This window comes from Podarcis bocagei (assembly GCF_964188305.1).
Source record: "Podarcis bocagei genome assembly, chromosome: 14".
Classification (NCBI taxonomy): domain Eukaryota; kingdom Metazoa; phylum Chordata; class Lepidosauria; order Squamata; family Lacertidae; genus Podarcis; species Podarcis bocagei.
In genome coordinates, this window is record NC_138139.1 from 3,641,071 (window position 1) to 3,659,943 (window position 18,873).

At 44.8% G+C, this 18,873-nt stretch overlaps 1 protein-coding gene across 2 annotated transcripts in view; it reads right to left on the reverse strand.

Annotated features, from left to right (window-relative positions):
• Positions 1-18,873, reverse strand: part of OTUD7A (OTU deubiquitinase 7A) — a 131,916-nt gene that overhangs the window by 73,669 nt on the left and 39,374 nt on the right. The window contains exon 3 of one of the 2 annotated variants that reach the window (XM_081170545.1): positions 16,227-16,358. The exons of the other annotated variant lie outside the window; for it this stretch is intronic. The gene's annotated coding sequence lies outside the window, so the exon portion shown is untranslated. The remainder of the gene's footprint in view (positions 1-16,226; positions 16,359-18,873) is intronic. 2 annotated transcript variants of the gene reach the window in all.

Here is an 18,873-nt window from a genome sequence, read left to right on the forward strand (position 1 = left end):
TCAAGGATAACTGTGAAGGACGTTGGATTGAAGAGAAGGGGGACTTGGAAATATGGACAAATCTGAAGTTGTTATTGTTGGGCCGAGTTGCTGTGGTGGGGATGAGGGTTGCTGTGTTGTCGGGGATGTTGCTTTTGTTTCAAACATTGCAAGCTTTGGATGGGATGGATTGTTTCAGGAGGTGGCAGAGGGACGTCTCTAGATTTGTTTGGCAGGGCAGGAAGCCTCGAGTAAAATTTAAGATATTGACGGATGCCAAAGAAGGAGGTGGACTTGCCCTGCCAGACCCCTAAATTTTGTTGTGAACCATCTGCTTTTTGCTGGCTGAGAGAATGGCTGCTTCTTGAAAGCACTGAAGTGTTGGATGAAGTTGATGGACTATATGGAATTGGCGGAAATGACTGGCAAGATCCGAGACCAGGGAGAAGAGTCGGGGGAAGAAGACTGGAAAAAGTTTAAAGACTATTTATAGAAATATTGTAAAATTAATGAATGTTAGAAGAATGTTGGAATGAAGTTATATGGCTTTAGTAGAAATGTTATAAGGAATTAAGTATAAATAGATTAATAGAGTATTAAAGGAAAAAATAAGGCAAGAATGTGTTAAGATAATTATAGGATAGAAAACAGAGGAAGATGGAAAGGAATTGCTGAAACAATTAATAGAAGTGAAATACAAAAAGGGAGGTGTGAGGAGGTCGTTGGAAATAAGCAAATGAAAGATAAGATATTGAAAATGTTTGAGGTGTTTTTAAATTGTTTTTGTTTGTTTTTGTTTTGTTTTGTATGTACAGTGGTACCTCGCAAGACGAATGCCTCGCAAGACAAAAAACTCGCTAGACGAAAGGTTTTTCCATTTTCGATTTGCCTCGCAAGACGAATTTCCCTATGGGCTTGTTTCGCAAGACGAAAACGTCTCGCGACTTTGTTTCCTTTGTCTAAAAACAAAGACATGTTTTGTTTATAAAGTTAATTTATTTTCCCTTCAATTTTTGAACTGCTCTTTACAGTATGTGTGACTTTAAAGAGCAGTTAATAAACTGTTGTTGTACCAAATTTGGCTTTGTTTGGACTTTTTTTGACCATAGGAACGCATTAATTGATTTTCAATGCATTCCTATGGGATTTCGTGATTCGCAAGACGAAAAATTCGCTAGACGACAAAACTTGCGGAACGGATTAATTTCGTCTTGCGGGGCACCACTGTAGTGTTTTTGTATTGTATTTGTATTGTTCTTTTTTTGTTTTTGTTTGTAGTGTTGAAACTGTTCGAAAAAACACACACCAATATAAACCTAATATTGTATGAAGTTATTCCTTGGCTATTAGACACAACACGGAAGGGAACTGGATGCTACATCTCAGAAATAGGCTTTCCTGCTTTTTATCTGAAAAGGACAATGGAACCTGCAGCCAGTGGGAACATTGGTGTGCTTAATGCTTTGGCAATAGCAATTCTTCATTAAAAAAATGTTGAAGTCCTTGAGGCCTGATTAATGCTCATGGGGTCTAAACAGAAAGTACCTGTGATGGGACGATGAGCTGCTTGTGCGTAAAATCCAAGTCCCTCAGAGTTTGATCAAGTTTGCAAACCTCTGTCTGTAACGGAGCCCCTTAAACATGGCTCCCTCAGTCGCTGGCAGATTCCGACAGTGGTTGCTTTCGGAATCGCTTCCAACATAAAAGCTCCTTAACGGAAACACGTCTTCTGGACTCTCTGCATGACAGTTTCCGGCGAGGAGTAGGTGTCCCTACGGGAGGTCCTGAAACCTCCCCACTGCCCTCGCTGGAAGTGTCTCGGAGCCACCCCTCCTGCTCACTTTCCCTCAGCTCAGCTCCTCTCCCCCTACTGGTTCCCTCTTCAGCTGCTGAGTCTCTCCCAACCTGTGTGAGCCCTTCCACCTCCCTTCCTTCCGATGGCAGTTCCCTGACATCCACCTCCCCTCCAGGGCCCCTTTCACCCCCTCCCGCCCCCTCCTCTATGGGCAGTGAGGAGGCAAAACCCCGGAAGGAACTTCCGTCATCTTCCGATGTCTCGAACACTTCTCTCCACCTGTTGCGGTTCTGGGTCTCGAAGTACTCCTCCTCCTCAGAGTCCATCTCCCCTTCCCCTTCCGAATCCGTAAATCCTTCCAACTGCTCCTCTTCATCGGTGGTGCCAAAGTATTCCCTCCGGAACCTCTCCACAGGCTGAGGTTTCCTTGGGAACCTTTGATGGAACGTTTCTATCAATACCTCGTCACTGATATCTTCTGCCATTACCCAAGTGTTTTCTGACTCCGGTTCTCCTTCCCACGCTACCAAATACTCCACCTGATCCCCCTTCCACCTGGCGTCGAGGATTTCTGCCACATGGCTGCTGCATTCCCTTTCTTCTATGACCGGTCCCCGAGTGGACATCCCTTCCCGTCCCCCCTCATACGGTGACAGTAACGACCTGTGAAATACTGGATGCAGTTTCATGTGGTTCGGTAACCGGAGCCTGAAAGCCACTGGGTTGACTTGTTGAATGACCTCAAATGGACCCAACCTCCTGGGTCTTAATTTCTTGCAACCTCTTTTGAACGGCAACCCTTGGGTTGACAGCCACACCCGATCTCCCACCCTTATGGTTTCACCTTCCCTTCGGTTTTTGTCTGCCTGCCTCTTGTATTCTTCCTTCGCCCTTTCTAAGTTGAGTTGGAGCTGACGATGGATTGCTTCCATTTCTTCTACAAAATGCTCGGCTGCCGGGATGCTCCATCTCTCCCCTCCTCCCCCTGGGAATGCCCTGGGATGACACCCATAATTAGCCAAGAAGGGACTCATCCCTGTGGACACATTCTCTGCATTGTTGTAGGCAAATTCCGCCAGCGCCAACTTCTCTACCCAGTCATTCTCTCTGTCATTGACATAACACCTCAGGTATTGCTGGAGGACACCGTTTGCTCTTTCCGCCTGCCCGTTGGTTTCAGTGTGCCGGGCAGTCGAAAAGTTGACCTCCACCTGCAGTAAGCTCATGAGCTTCCTCCAGAACCTGGAAGTAAATTGTTTTCCCCTGTCTGAGACCACCCTCAATGGCACCCCGTGCAACCTAAAAATATGTTCTACAAATAACTTCGCTGTCTCTTCCGCCGTGACTGCATGCGAGCAGGCTACAAAATGGCACATCTTTGTTAGTAGGTCTACCACCACCATGATGGCTGTTTTCCCCTTGGACTTTGGCAGATCAGTCATAAAATCTATCGACACTGCCTCCCAAGGTCGTTCTGGGGTTGGTAAGGGTTCTAATAGCCCTGCCGGCGCCTGCCTCTCCCCTTTGGCTCGCTGGCATTGCTCACACCCTCTTACATATTCCCGTACATCTTCCCTCACCTTAGGCCACCAAAATTCCCTGGTGACCAACCACATGGTTTTGTGTTGTCCAAAATGCCCCGCCCTGGGGCTGTCGTGCAACTGCTTGAGTACCCTCCCCCTTAAGTCTCCTTCGGGGATATACAGTGCCCCTTTGTAATACAACGCTCCATTTCTTTCCTCGAAACCCCCTGGTTCCTCTCCCTCACCCCTAAGACCTCTGAGCTTATTCTGGGCATATTCATCATTCTCTGTTTCCTCTACCAGTTCTCTTTGCCCTACCCATGCCACCCCACACACCCAGCGGGCCTCTGGGATAACATGTCTCTCTTCTGGTGCCCCCTCCCCTTCCAAATATTCAGGTTTGCGTGAGAGAGCGTCCGCCCTAACATTTTCTGGACCTGGCACATAACAAATTTCAAAGTGGAATTTGGAGAACTCCTGGGCCCATCTCACTTGCCGTTGGTTGAGCACTCATACCGTTCTCCAATACTCTAAGTTCTTGTGGTCCGTGCACACTTGCACCTTATGTTGTGCCCCAATTAATAAATGCCTCCATCTCCTGAACGCTTCATGAATAGCTAGTAGTTCTCGGTCATACACCGTGTAGTTCCTCTCAGATTTGTTCAGCTTTCGCGAAAAAAAGGCACACGGTCTCCACTCTGACTTCTCCTTCCCCCCAGGCTGCAGAAGCACCGTCCCCACAGCCCGGTCTGATGCGTCCGTCTCCACACGCATCGGTTTTTGTAAATCCACATGCAAGAGCTGTTCTTCCGAAGCAAAAGCCCTTTTCAGTTCCTCAAAAGGTCGCTCCGCCTCTGCCGTCCAAACGAATTTCCTCTTACTGCTGAGACAGTCAGTAATGGGAGCCGTCAAGTGGGCAAAATTTCTGATGAACTTCCGATAGAAGTTTCCAAATCCAAGGAATCTTTGCACATCCTTCCTTGTTTTCGGTGTTTTCCATTCCAGTACCGCTTGGACCTTGCCAGGATCCATAGCCAATCCCTTGTCCGACAAGCGGTACCCCAGGAATTCCACCTCCTTGGCATGAAACTGACACTTCTCTAGTTTCACCCACAGCTGATTGGCTTGCAGTCTGCCCAACACTTCCCTGACGTCCTTTACATGCTGCTCCTCAGTCTCTGAATATACTAACACGTCATCTAAGAAGGCCACACAATTCTTGTAAAGCAAAGACCCCAGGACGTGGTTCATAAACGATTGAAAGCACGCGGAGCCTGCTTGTAGGCCGAAGGGCATAACTAAATATTCAAATGCCCCCAAAGGGGTGAACATGGTGGTTTTCCATTCATCCCCCTTCCTTATTCGTATCAGGTTGTACGCCCCCCTCAGGTCCAGTTTAGTAAAAATCTTTCCCTGCCTGACCCTTGTCAAAATGTCATCAATTCTGGGCATCGGGAAAGTCACTGGTTCTGACACTGCATTCAAGGCCCTGAAGTCCACTACAAGCCTGGGTTTGTCCGTGTTTTTTTTGTCCACAAAAAACACTGGGCTGCCCCCCACCGCCCTGGACTCTCTGATGAACCCTCTCTTCAGGTTCTTGTCAATGAACTCCCTTAGCTCCTGCATCTCTCTGTCTGACATGGCATACAGCTTGCCTACAGGGAGCTGTGCCCCAGGTAGTAAATTGATTTGACAGTCAAAGGGTCTGTGTGGGGGTAGTTTGTCTGCCTCCCTCTCGCTGAAAACGTTGCTCAGGTCGGCGTACTGTTAGGGAACCTTCCCCTTCTCCGTTACTTCTGTCCCTGCTAGAGTGGCTCTGGCCCCTCCTTGAGCCTCCTCCTCCTTGCAGTGTTCTAGACAATGCGCTGACCCAAAGGAGACCACTCTCTGATGCCAGCCCACTAGCGGATCATGTAACGCTAGCCAGCTCATCCCCAAAATAATGGGAGCTCCTCCCAAGGTAGCCACATTAAACACTATTAGCTCAGTGTGTCTTGCTACCCTCATTATCATTGGGACGGTCTGCTGGCTGACTTCTCCTCCCAGCAGCTCCCTTCCATCGATCGTGGTCACCTGCAAAGGGTTACTTAAAGGGATAGTCTGTATCTGGTGCTCAGCAGCAAACTCCTTACTCATGAAATTGCAGGAGCTGCCTGAGTCCAATAGCGCCTTTATCTTCAGTGGGTGTCCGTTAGGCAGCTCTAGGAACACCTCTATCACTAGGGCGGGTTTAGGAGGTTCCGGCGTGGGCACTTTCACTGCTCTTTGGCCTGGCTGCTGTGCCCCGACGGTGGCAGCCAGGCGTTGGCTTTTACTTGCTCCGGTACCTTTTCCTCCCTCTCCCCAACAGCTCCCGCCATTCCTTGCCATTCCTTTCTTTGGGGGCAGACTCTGGCAAAATGACCTGGCTGATGGCAGAGATAACATTTCTTGGCGCCCTTCCCCTCCTTCTTCCGCTCTTCACTGGGCTTTGAAATTGCGCGCGCGCGCGCAGTTCCAATTTCCATCGGCTCTCCCGGCGGGAACGGTGGCTCTGGAATCTCTGGAATGCGAAGCTCCCTCCAACGTTCCCCCTTCCCTTCCCGCCTCTCCAAGGCTCTCGCCTCTTGGCGCGCTCCTATGGTCAGCGCTGATTTGGTCAGCTGGTCCATAGACTCCGCCTTGGGCGCCCGGGAAAGTTCATCCTTTACCGCCGAAGCAAGCCCTTCTTCAAAGAGCATTTGAATGGGTTCCGCCGATAAATCCCACCCCAATTTATGGATCAACATGGTAAACTCAGTCCAGTACTCACGAACAGATCGGCTCCCCTGTTTGCACACCATTAACTGTCTGCGTACCACTCCCTGCTCAATATCGCTGGAATACATCAAATCCATGGCACGAAAAAACTTCCTCGTGTCCTTCAGGATGTCATTGTTTGTTGCCATCAGGGGCCTCACCCAGTCTTTCGCCCCCTGTTCGAGATGCCCAATCACAAAAGCCACCCGCGATTCCTCGTCGGGAAAGTCATCAAACTGCAGGTTAAGGGCATATTGCATCTCTGTCCTAAAGGCATGATAGTCCTTGGGCTCCCCCCCAAACTTCTGCACCAATCCTGGCAACTTTCTGTCGAGCGGGGCGGTTTTCCCCTTCTCTGCATCTTGAGCCCTCCTCTCCTCGAGCCTCGCCGTCTGCAGCGCTAGCTGGATCTCCAACGCCCGGTACCTTTCTTCCAGGCTTGGACCCGCTCCAGCTCCTGCTTCTCCGGTTCCGGCTGGGTTGCTCATGATGCCTTCTCCTGCACAAACTGCTCACAGAGACTGTCGGAATGCTGTGATGGGACGATGAGCTGTTTGTGCGTAAAATCCAAGTCCCTCAGAGTTTGATCAAGTTTGCAAACCTCTGTCTGTAACGGAGCCCCTTAAACATGGCTCCCTCAGTCGCTGGCAGATTCCGACAGTGGTTGCTTTCGGAATCGCTTCCAACATAAAAGCTCCTTAACGGAAACACGTCTTCTGGACTCTCTGCGTGACAGTTTCCGGCGAGGAGTAGGTGTCCCTACGGGAGGTCCTGAAACCTCCCCACTGCCCTCGCTGGAAGTGTCTCGGAGCCACCCCTCCTGCTCACTTTCCCTCAGCTCAGCTCCTCTCCCCCTACTGGTTCCCTCTTCAGCTGCTGAGTCTCTCCCAACCTGTGTGAGCCCTTCCACCTCCCTTCCTTCCGATGGCAGTTCCCTGACAGTACTGTACAGTGGTGCCCCGCAAGACGAACGCCTCGCGAGACGAAAAACTCGCAAGACGAAAGATTTTTTCGTTTTCGAGTTGCTTCGCAAGACGAATTTCCCTATGGGCTTGCTTCGCAAAACGAAGCTTGCCCCCACACCCCGGACCCCTTTTGAACCAAGGGGCGGCAACGGGGAGAAGCAATTCTCCCCGCTGCCCCTTCCCTTGCTTTAAAACAGGTCCGGGGACAGAGGGGAAGGCCCGCGGCGCTTCCCCTCTGTCCCCGGACGGTCTCCATAGGAACGCATTGATTGATTTTCAATGCATTCTTATGGGAAACCTTGCTTCGCAAGACGAAAAACTTGCAAGAAGGAAAAACTTGCGGAACGAATTAATTTCGTCTTACGAGGCACCACTGTATTCTGTTTCTCACAGGAGAGCAATCTCTCTTTGTCTAAATGTATGTGCTTCTGTGATTTGTAGCCAAATATAGTAGAAAGATGTCCAACTGCTCACAGCACTACATGCAAAGAAAATTTTTTACAGAGACATATCACAACTGACAGAAACATAATTTTATGCCACTCAGAACCAAGATGATAAAATTAAAAACTTCTCTGTAAAAAAGCAATTTATGATGTCCCACGCAGTATCCATTTTTATATATAAAATAAAAACTATGCAAGTCTTCTCAAGAGACAGATCCAATAGTGTTTAGTTACATAAACATTGCAACTGAATGTTTTAATTCTCATATTGTAGTATTGCTTGAATCTAACAATTTATAACCTCAGTATCTTTTGATACAATTAGGCCTGTTTTATAGTTTGCTGCATTACAGAGCAGCAGCACATCCAGACTTGCAACTAAAGTGTAAACACAGCAATGAAAAGCATATACAGCAGAGAATCACAGCTAATTCTAGCTCCAGGAAAACAGGGATGTGTGTCAAATTTCTGGTCTGTCACATTCACTTTACACTTTCAGGTGCACACTTAATTTCAAGTGTATAACTATAGCGTGTAATATGTGAAGAGGGCCTTAGACCGGGGCGGGGGGGGGGGGAGAGTGAGCACTCATTTTATATCAGAAACATTCACCTGTAAACAAAACATTAAGAATTGCTAAGGTACCTCAGCAGTAATTGATTCATTGTGGCAAACACTTTAATAGACAACAGTTCCCCTCATCATATACAGTAAGTGACTAGAGTTATCAAAGGGAGAAGCCACAATATTGGGAATTCCCAAATGCGTAGGACCAGTTTGCACACATCCCAAAGTCAAATCATGGCTTAGTGTGAATGAGAAAAGGTGTGGGTTCCCAGAAAGGAGAATGGCTGCTTTGCTCCTCTCTTTGGAAGCTATGATGCAGCACTAAACTAAGCCAAGCCATGGTTTGATAGAGTGTATTGTCTGAACCCAAGCTAGTAGTTTAGCTCTTCTAAACAAATCACAAGCTGTAGACCGTAAGACAAACCTTGGTTACAACTTGTAGTTTATTGGGACAGAGCTATACCCAAAACCTGTGTTTGAATGACATGGAAATTCAAGCCATGGCTTAGCTCAATGCTGCAGAGCAACAAAACAACAAAAAATAAGCGAAGTAGCCATATTCTTCTCTCCAGGAGTCTGCAACATTTGCTTAGTTGCACTAGATTTGCCTTAGGAGCACATGTGAAAAAGGACACTAATAGCTGAAAAGCCAATGTATGCCAGCCAAAACCAAATGTATGCCAGCTAGAACACCAAATCCATAAATACTAAATGGCTGCTTCAGTACTATACAAGAATATACGTTGTGGGCCCCAGCCAACCAAATGGCTGGAATAGGTTCCACGGGGGGAATGCACTGGGACACCCAATCTCAGTGTTCACGGGTAGGAGGAGGAGTTACGCTAAGACCAAACCATGTCATTACTGAGGAAGCAGGTTTACTCGCTGGTTGAAGACTATTCCTGCCTCCAGATCTGGCCTTGACCGAAAGGATACTGGAATCAACAAGGGAAACCCACATGACCTGAAGGTGCTGCTGTGCAATGCCAGGTCAATGATTCACAATATGGCTGTCATCCACGACTTGATCATGGATGCAGGACTTGACCTGGCATGTGTAACAGACACTTGGCTGGATGAAGCAGATGGGCCTGTTCTTGCCACTGCTTGTCAACCAGGTTTCTCTTATGCACAACAACCAAGGTCATGTGAGTGGGAAGGGGAGGTTGCAGTGATTATTAGGAAGTGATTAGCTGCCACCAGGTATCCCATTGGGTAGACCCAGTTTTCTGAGTGCATGTTTTGGAAGTTGGGTAAGAGGGGCTGTACAGTGGTACTTCAGGTTACCCACGCTTCAGGTTACATACGCTTCAGGTTACAGACTCCACTAACCCAGAAATATTAAGAACTTTGCTTCAGGATGAGAACAGAAATCGTGCAGTGGCGGCGCAGTAGCAGCAGGAGGCCCCATTAGCTAAAGTGGTGCTTCAGGTTAAGAACAGTTTCAGGTTAAGAACAGACCTCCAGAACGTATTAAGTTCTTAACCCGAGGTACCACTGTACAGGATTCCTTTTGGTGTACCGACCTCCCCGCTGCACCAAGGATTCCCTGCCTGAGCTGCTTCAGGTCATGGCGGATGTTCTCCTGGAGACACCTAGTTTGGTTGTCCTAGGGGATTGTAACATCCATGCCAACATGACCTTACAAGGGGCCACTTGGGACTTCGTGGAAAGCATGACCTCCATGGGGCTGTGCCTGAATAAGTTTGGCCCAACTTGCTGAACAACTCCAAGCATGCTTGGAGGATGTGGACCATTTGGCTCCCTTCCACTCAGGATTCAGGTCCCATCATGGGACTGAAACCACCTTGGTTGCACTGGTCAATGATCTCTGGCGGGCTAGGGACAAAGGTGAAAGCTGTTTCCTAGTTCTGCTGGATCTCTCAGCAGCCTTTGATGCCATCGACCATGACATCTTTCTGGACCGTCTAGAGGGGCTGGGAGCTGGGGGCACTGTTATACAGTGGTTCCGCTCCTTCCTCTTGGGCCATGTCCAGAAAGTGGTGTTGGGGGATGAGTGTTCAGACCCCTGGGCTCTCATTTGCAGGGTGCCTCAGGGTTCCGTCCTCCCCCCGCGCTTTTAACATCCATATGAAGCCGCTGGGAGAGATCACCATATAACACCAATCCTTTGGCTCCCAGTACGTTTCCCTGACATTGGCTCGAAGTACGTTTCCAAGCACAATTCAAAGTGTTGGTGCTGACCTTGAAAGCCCTAAATGGCCTCGGCCCAGTATACCTGAAGGAGCGTCTCCACCCCCATCGTTCAGCCCAGACACTGAGGTGCCTTCTGGCGGTTCCCTCACTGCGAAAAGTTAGGTTACAGTGAACTAGGCAGAGGGCCTTCTCAGTAGTGATGCCCGCCCTGTGGAACACTCTCCCATCAGATGTCAAGGAATAAACTATCTGAAGGCAGCCCTGTTTAGGGAAGTTCTTAATGTTTAATGTTTTATCATGTTGTAATATTCTGTTGGGAGCCACCTAGAGTGGCTGGGGTATAAATAATAATAATAATAATAATAATAATAATAATAATAATAATAATAATAATAAATTACCTTAGTGCTACTAAGGTAATATGGCAGGTTGTATCCGTTTCACTTGAAGTGTCATGGTAAAACCTGCTAGAGATAAAATACTGTGGCGCTGGAAATTTTGCACTAAAATCACATCCTTTTCTGTGGCCCAGCAGAGAGAGGCTTGGCAGGAATAGGGAGAAACTCAGGGCCAAACTAAATGTGGCATTAATTGTATTGATGTAATTTGGGGATTCTTAACCATGAATGGGATTCAGTGGGTCTGTGAAGAAAATCAATTTCTAATGCAATAAAATAAATTATATGCAAAATTTTGTATGTGTTTATGTCCATTTTTCTGAAGAGGGGGCTTTATTTCCCCCAAAATAAGAACCACTAAGGTAATTAATGTGCATTTTTTATGTAAACAACGTCCACAAGGAAGCCTGAATAGTCTTGGGACCAAAGGTGAGGTAGGGGAATTTGATACTTTCTTCCTGCCATGGACCTGGGTAAAAAACACCTCTTGAGAACAATTGAGGTTTCCTATAAAGTGATGCAGTTTCTGAGTTGTCCATCCTCTTTCCTCTTCTTTCTCTTTTTTAATATCTTTTTTTTATCCAACAATATTTCAAAGCATTTATCATCATATACATTTTTTTTTAACATACAAAGTTTATTCTTGACTTCCCACCCCCTCCCTTCCTGATGTTTGCTTTTTAGTCCTTCTTATTAGCTGTTTTGTAAGAAGTCCTTTCTCTTTTCTCCATTCCAATCTCACATCTATTAGATTGTGGACCTGTGGGCAGGGACTAACTCTGCTTAGAATATAAGTACAGCACTTTGTATGTTTACTGCTTTGCGTCAGTGGCGTAGCGTGGGGGGTGCAGGGGGGGCCGGCCGCACCGGGCGCAACATCTGGGGGTTAGCGTTAGGGGGCGCAAATCCACCGGTTAGGGGGCGCAAATTACTTGCCTTGCCCCGGGTGCTGACAACCCACGCTACGCCACTGCTTTGCGTTTTTTAGAATCCTCCCCTGCGGCCCTTTTGAAGCATGAGACACTAATGTAATAAATAATACTAACAAGTGATGTTAGTATTTTTTAGTACATCAATTACTTCTTATTACTGCTACTACTAATAAAAGTATTATAAGGTAAAGGTAAAGGGACCCCTGACCATTAGGTCCAGTCGTGACTGACTCTGGGGTTGTGGCGCTCATCTCGCTTTCTTGGCCGAGGGAGCCGGCGTACAGCTTCCGGGTCATGTGGCCAGCATGACTAAGCCGCCTCTGGAGAACCAGAGCAGCGCACGGAAACACTGTTTACCTTCCCGCCTGAGTGGTACCTATTTATCTACTTGCACTTTGATGTGCTTTCGAACTGCTAGGTTGGCAGGAAGCAGTATTATAGCCCCATTCAAATATGTTGTAGGTAGAGACCCACATTTTCCAACTCACCCTCTCAGAAATGCAAAGATAGTTTGTGTATTAACTTTCACATTACACACAGAACTCCAGAAGTCAAACGGACTACCAATTGCTGAAGCCAGCTTGCTGACAATGCAAATCTTTTCAATCTTCTATGGAATTTCTATGGAAATGTGAATAATGTGACATGACTGACAAGTCTCATCACTGTCTTTAAGTCCAGGGTTGAAAAATATGCCAGGTATGGTTTCTGGTCTTACTACGCCAAAACACTACTCTGTCTGTCACCCAGCACCCTAGACCTACCATATGAAAATAGTTAAGCATGTAGTTAACTACATGAACTTTAAATAAAACCACCAAAACCATTATTTCTGAGTGTAATGAAACTATATCCATAACTCAAGATAAACTGCACAGCCTTAAAAACCTGAGCTCACCCTAAGTACTCTCATTGATCAATAAATACCCTATTTTATAGTGTCTCCTCTCCCACAAATATTATGCCCCATCCTTTTATTTCAAATAATTATACCCTGCCATTCCTCAATGAACCGAAGACAGTTAACATCAATAAGTTAAAATAATAATGAATTTATGAACTTACTCTGACTTCTGAGCCATCCCTAACCCAGTGCGACTAGCCTTCTGTGTAGGGAGTGAACCTGCTCCTCACACAAGCAGTCCAGCGCTGCACAGAAAGATTTACAGATAAGAAAGGTATTCCGATTTTGAGCAGGAATGCTCCCCGTTGCCAAGCAACAGTTCATTCACTCATTTGCTCACGTGCTGAGGACCATTTAGTGACTCCACTAATGGGTCTCCTACCTCACATTCCAACCTCTTTAACATGTCCTTCACTTACAAGGCCATGCTGTGGGAGAAATGTGAATGGAGGCCTAAGAATCACTCCCCAGGACAGGAGCAGGAACCACTTTTGGCAAAAGGGGCTACAGAAAGATCACTCCTAGCACTCAAGCCTCCCCACAGGTATCTCATGCCCTTCATGGCAAGATTTAAGTAGGAGGTGGATTGTGTGCACTCACAAACCACAGCAAGTATTAGCAGACATAGGAGGAGCAGCAGCCAGGTAGTCCCATTTTTGAGGAGGAGGGAAAAGGACACAATTTGTCATTTCTTACTCTCCCCAAACCTCTACTTCCCCACTCAATGTTTATTCATTTTATTATTTATTCATTATTTTAGGCCACCTTTGCATCCCAAAATGTCTAAGCAGCAAAGAGCTTAGAGCCAGGCCCAACTTTCCTATAAGAAAAGGGAGCAAGGTTTAATGTCTCAAACCAACACTGCTAAAGGAAAGTCCAAGGCAACCAGACCCAAACCTGAGCACTTTAGAATTCATGCAACATTTGGCAGGAGGGGAGGAGTAGATTTTGTTATGGGGTATTAATCCTTGCACTCTAAGGCACAAAAATCATTTGGGTTTCAGATTAGAAATCAGCCCATTAGCTTTCAAAAATTACATGGATTGCAGGATATGCTAAACTAGCAAGTCCCAAACTGGAGAGCTACATTGCTATCTATAGCATTGCCATTAACACTACAGTGTAGTGTTTCCCAAAGTGAGTGATTCTGTCCTCTAGGGGGTGCTGGAATAATCCAGGGGACGGTAGCAGCCTTGGTTGCAATTTGGGGGCATTGAATAAAAATACGGGGGCGGTGGAAGCATAGAGAAGAGAATTCAAAAAACCTGTTTGCACATGCTTCACCTGTTCTGTAATGATGCCTACTGCCAGGTCAGGCACCATTGTGGGACGGTGACAATGCCTCCTGTGGATCCAGTGGTCATGCTGGAGGCGAGGAGTTTTCCCATGAACCCTTTTTGGCTTCCCCCAGGCCCACGAAGTGGATCGCAGCTTGCCTACCAATTTAGCCAATGGTAGGCGGGCTGCAGCACCAGCCCTGGTCCTGGGGCAGATTGGACTGAGCAGGCAGGCTTCACTCCAGTCCACCCCATATTTCCACCCCCCTGAGAATAGGGCAGTAGGGCAAATAAGTTTGAGAACCCTGCTAGAGTGCTTAGTTAAGAGCTGGTGGAGTAATAAGTCCTGAATAGGAGCAATGTAGAGCTACAACCTTCATGCTGTTTCATACTAACATACATTAAACTCAGTATCAATGAACATTGATCCCCCCCCCTTTTTAATGTCTAGGAGCTAAAACAAATTCCTCCTAGCTCTCAAGTAAATTATTTTCTCTTCAAATTATTCATCTGAAGAGGTATTTAATCCATTTTCAAAAACAGGCACACTATAAATTGCTGGAGAGTCGCTTAAAAAAGCCATATTCCAAAATTAGTTACTTTCCCTGATGAGAGCAAATTGCTCTTCAGATTACATGCTGATCACTTCTTTGTTTTTAAAGAGAGGATTTTTAAAATTTATTTTAACCTTTTGCTTATTTTATTGTGCTTCGTTATCAGTAGAGTTCATTTGTTTCAGAGGGATAATTAATATGAGATTCAAAGCATCAGCTAAAGGCAGTAACCTGCTATTTTGCTTTACAATGCATCAAACTACTATTCTGAAACATAAAATATACACATTTGACTACTAATTTATATGACACACCATGTGAGCTTAATTTTCTTCACTTTCTTGATCTCTCTGTCCAAATAAAGAAGTACCAACATCCCACCCATTCTGAACACAATCCTACCTCCTTCCCTGAGAAACTGCAGTGCAAAAAGCCCCAATGTTTGTGTAACCCACTGATAGTCTGATAGCTTGCACAGATAAACCGTTCAAATTCATACTCCTAGGAGATGGCTACATCCATTTAAAGCACAAGGCTTCCCCCAAAGAATCCTGGGAACTGTAATTTATTACTGGTGCTGGGAATTATAGCTCTGTGGTGGATAAATTACAGTTCTCAGGATTCTTTGGGAAAGTTATGACTGTTAAAGTGCTATAGGTAAAGGGACCCCTGACCATTAGGTCATCTCGCTTTACTGGCCGAGGGAGCCGGTGTTTATCCGCTTCCGCGGACAGTTTTTCTGGGTCATGTGGCCAGTATGACTAAGCTGCTTCTGGCAAACCAGAGCAGCGCACAAAAACGCTGTTTACCTTCCCGCCAGAGCGGTACCTATTTATCTACTTGCACTTCGTGCTTTCGAACTACTAGGTTGGCAGGAGCAGGGAGCGAGCAACGGGAACTCACCCCGTCACGGGGATTCGCAGCGCCACCTGCATCCATCTGTTAAAGTGCTATAGATGTGCTTTAAATGTATGCTGTGGGTGTAACTCTTGTGTCTGGAAAGAATATAATATGAATTGGTTGTAAATGAACATTAAATAAAGTTTGCCAACAAAATTTTCCCTCCAAATAAGCATTTCTTAATGTGCCTCTTTTTCTCTGCTATATTTTACTCTGTGGGATACAATGCAATATATTCTTCTTATTAAGAGTAAAAGTAAAGGGACCTCTGAACGTTAGGTCCAGTCATGGATGACTCTGGGGTTGCGGCACTCATCTCGCTTTATAGGCCGAGGGAACCTGCGTACAGCTTCTGGGTCATGTGGCCAGCATGACTAAGCTGCTTCTGGCGAACCAGAGCAGCACACGGAAACGCCATTTACCTTCCCGCCAGAGTGTTACCTATTTATCTACTTGTACTTTGACATTCTTTCAAACTGCTAGGTTGGCAGGAGCAGGGACTGAGCCACAGCTCACCCCGTCGCGGGGATTTGAAGACCACAGTGCCACCTGCATCCCCTTATTAAGAGTGTCATATGCATACATGTGAACATTTTCATTCTGTAAGAAATGGCATAACTTTGAGAGATAAAAACAAAAAACAGTATACATCATTTTTGTTTAGTTTTTGAGGATTCCCAAACTGTTGCAAGTTGTGTTAAATCATTAAGATGAGATTGGATGATACAGAAATAAATAATCAATCAATCTAATGCACTGAGCATATTAGAATTCCAGAAAGAAAAGCAGGGGATAAAAACTAAAATAAAACAGTTAACACAGAGACACCACCACTGGTTTACAGTCACATGGTTTGGGACAATGCTTGTCACAAGGGGCAAATGCTCATTTCCTTCTCTGGGATCTATTTCTTCAATATGTTTTATTTAAGAATAAACAGCAGATGTCTTAACCTGCTAAAATTAGTGCACTTGTTTAGGCTGTCTGCTCTTCATCCCAAAATAGCTAGACAGATTATTAAAGCTATTGTTAAGTGGTCCATTTGACTTACTTTCAGTAGACTTTAAGTAACAGTTTTGGGCGGCATGTGTTAGATGGACCTTATACCACTTCTTTTCAATGAAGACAACAGTTCATTTTTATCACAGTAGAGTGTGTGAATAAGTTGTGTCCCCTGAGAAATCTGTAAGGAAACAGAGTGCCTGTTAGTATGAAATTCATCACGCTACCATATTCAGCTTAATGAATGCACTGTATTAATGACAAGCAGCATCTGGGATTCAGCTGCATATACGAATAATCAATCCTCTGCCATGCCTTTGCTTCTCTAGCTGTCCAGTGCAGTAAGTAAGAGATGCTTGATTCTTGCTTTGCAGCTGCAGCATACAAACAATAAATGAGACAACTGTCTAGAACAGTAAATAGATAGACAAGAAAGCATAAAAAACCAAGAGGTGAATGACTCCAATGCTTGCTGTGGGATCTTTCATCAAGGGCAGGTGATTTCATGTGCATTCATGAGGGATTTGCCAGGAACCAAATGGCTAGGAAACATTTCCTAGCTGTTCCAGTATTTCTGGCTCAAGACTGTAGTCCAGCTGGCTACTAAAATCTATTAGTATGTGACAGGTATAATTTTAGTGGTGTACATTAATGGACTGCATGGAGTTGTATGGACTGGGCTCAGGAAGAGACCTGTAATTATTTTCCTGTATCATCTCCATGACCAGAAATAAGGGAGCTAACAAATCCGCTTGTGCTGTGTGATGACAGTGCAGCAGGTGCTAAAAGTAAGGATAAGATAATGTCAGGGCAAAAAAGAAGAGGGCTTTGAATGCTCTCTGTATTCAGACCACACTCAATAGCTAGATAACTAAAAGCATTTATTCCCTATTAAATACAGCAGAAAAATATACACACAACAACATGTACATCAAAATAATGTCTGAAAATCCTTCACTGGTATTGCTCCCACGTGACAGCTTTCTCTGTCCAATGCTAATTTGATTATTATGTTCACTTTGCAAAGCTAATTAAAAACACCAATAGGATTAGACCTTCAATTTTAAAACACTCAGTACTTGATTTCTCTAACAAAGAGTGGAGGAGAGAAAATGAATACGAAAGCCCTAAGAGGTAGGCTCCTACCTGAGCCTGGGCAGTGATAGAGAAGGATTCTGATCACACATGAAGGTCTTTTTCTTTTCTATTACTTCACAAATTCTAGACCTGATCTTGGTATGAAAAATATACATTGTGGATAAATGTTGCACAAATTTGAATCCAGTGTAATTTCAAAGTATTTTTTAGAGCAAGTATGGATACAACAGCTAAGAATGTACAAATACTAGATTCCAGAAAAGTTTCTATCAAACCTGTGGCAATTTGAGACTAAAACTCAAGTTGATTAATTGCATTGATTTAATCCACTAGAGGCGGTATAGGGTAATGGCTAAAAGTGAGTCGGGAAGCTCCGGGTTCAAATGTCACATCAGCCACAAATTTAAGTAATGCTCATCGCAATCTAAACACTTCCCTTCTTATTTATTGACAGCCTTAACCTATCGTAGTCATCAATTAAAGATATGCCAATGAAGTCACATAACTCATTGGCCACATTGAAAACAACTTTGTCAAGGAAGACCAAGCTGAGTATCTATATTAAATATTGCATCCTTGCTTTAAACACCGCAATTGTCAGGAAGTAGCTCACAATTTTAAATTGCTTTCCAGTAAACAGATGTATCCCAACTAAAATAATCTTATTATGAAACTTAGTTCACAAACTAGCTGAAGAAAAAGAGCTTTGTCTTTCACGGACTATCTGTCATGATCAAAAATGAGACAATAGCATGGATGGGGGCACTGCAGTCACATTTTACCCTAGTGAAAAACACTGATGCAATTTCTTTTTTTTTTCCAGATAGATATTTATTGATTTTCCAAAAGAAAGAAAAGAGAGGGGGGGAAAAACCCACATAACAAACAGAGAAAACAAGGAAAAACAGCCACAAAGCACACAACAAATATACAATGTATACAGTAAAAAGTTTTCACCTATCAATTTAACATTGTCATTTCTTTCTGGACTTCCTTCAGCTCGTCCGTAAATCTTCCGTAATAAAAATCAAAGATGCACATTGCCTAGTTTGTATTGTCATTACACATTTCTCTTCCTCTATTTTCATTAAACAATAACTCTTAGTCTTTCACAGTGCTTCTCTGAATCCCCTTAACGTTATTTGACCTTTACTAATATGTTCCAGGTAGTCTACATATTTCCCCCAATCCTTGATAAACTTTTGGTCTCTTAGGTGTCTAATTTTCCCTGTTAATCTATCCAAATCCGCGTAGTCAAGTAACTTCAGCCTCCACTCCTCTATTGTTGGTATTTCCTTTTTTTTCCACTTCTGGGCAAGAACTATCCTTGCTGCTGTGACTGCATAATAAACAAATTTATGGTCTTTCTTTTTTATTTCGTTCCCTAACATCCCTAACAGAAAGATTTCAGGTTTTTTTATAAACGTATACTTTAGCACCTTCTTTAGTTCGATATATACTTTTTCCCAGAATTCTCTCACTCTCCCACACTCCCACCACATGTGGTAAAAGGAGCCCTCCTTCTCTTCACATTTCCAGCATTTGCTGTCTGCTTTATACATTTTCGATAACCTCACAGGTGTTATATACCACCTGTA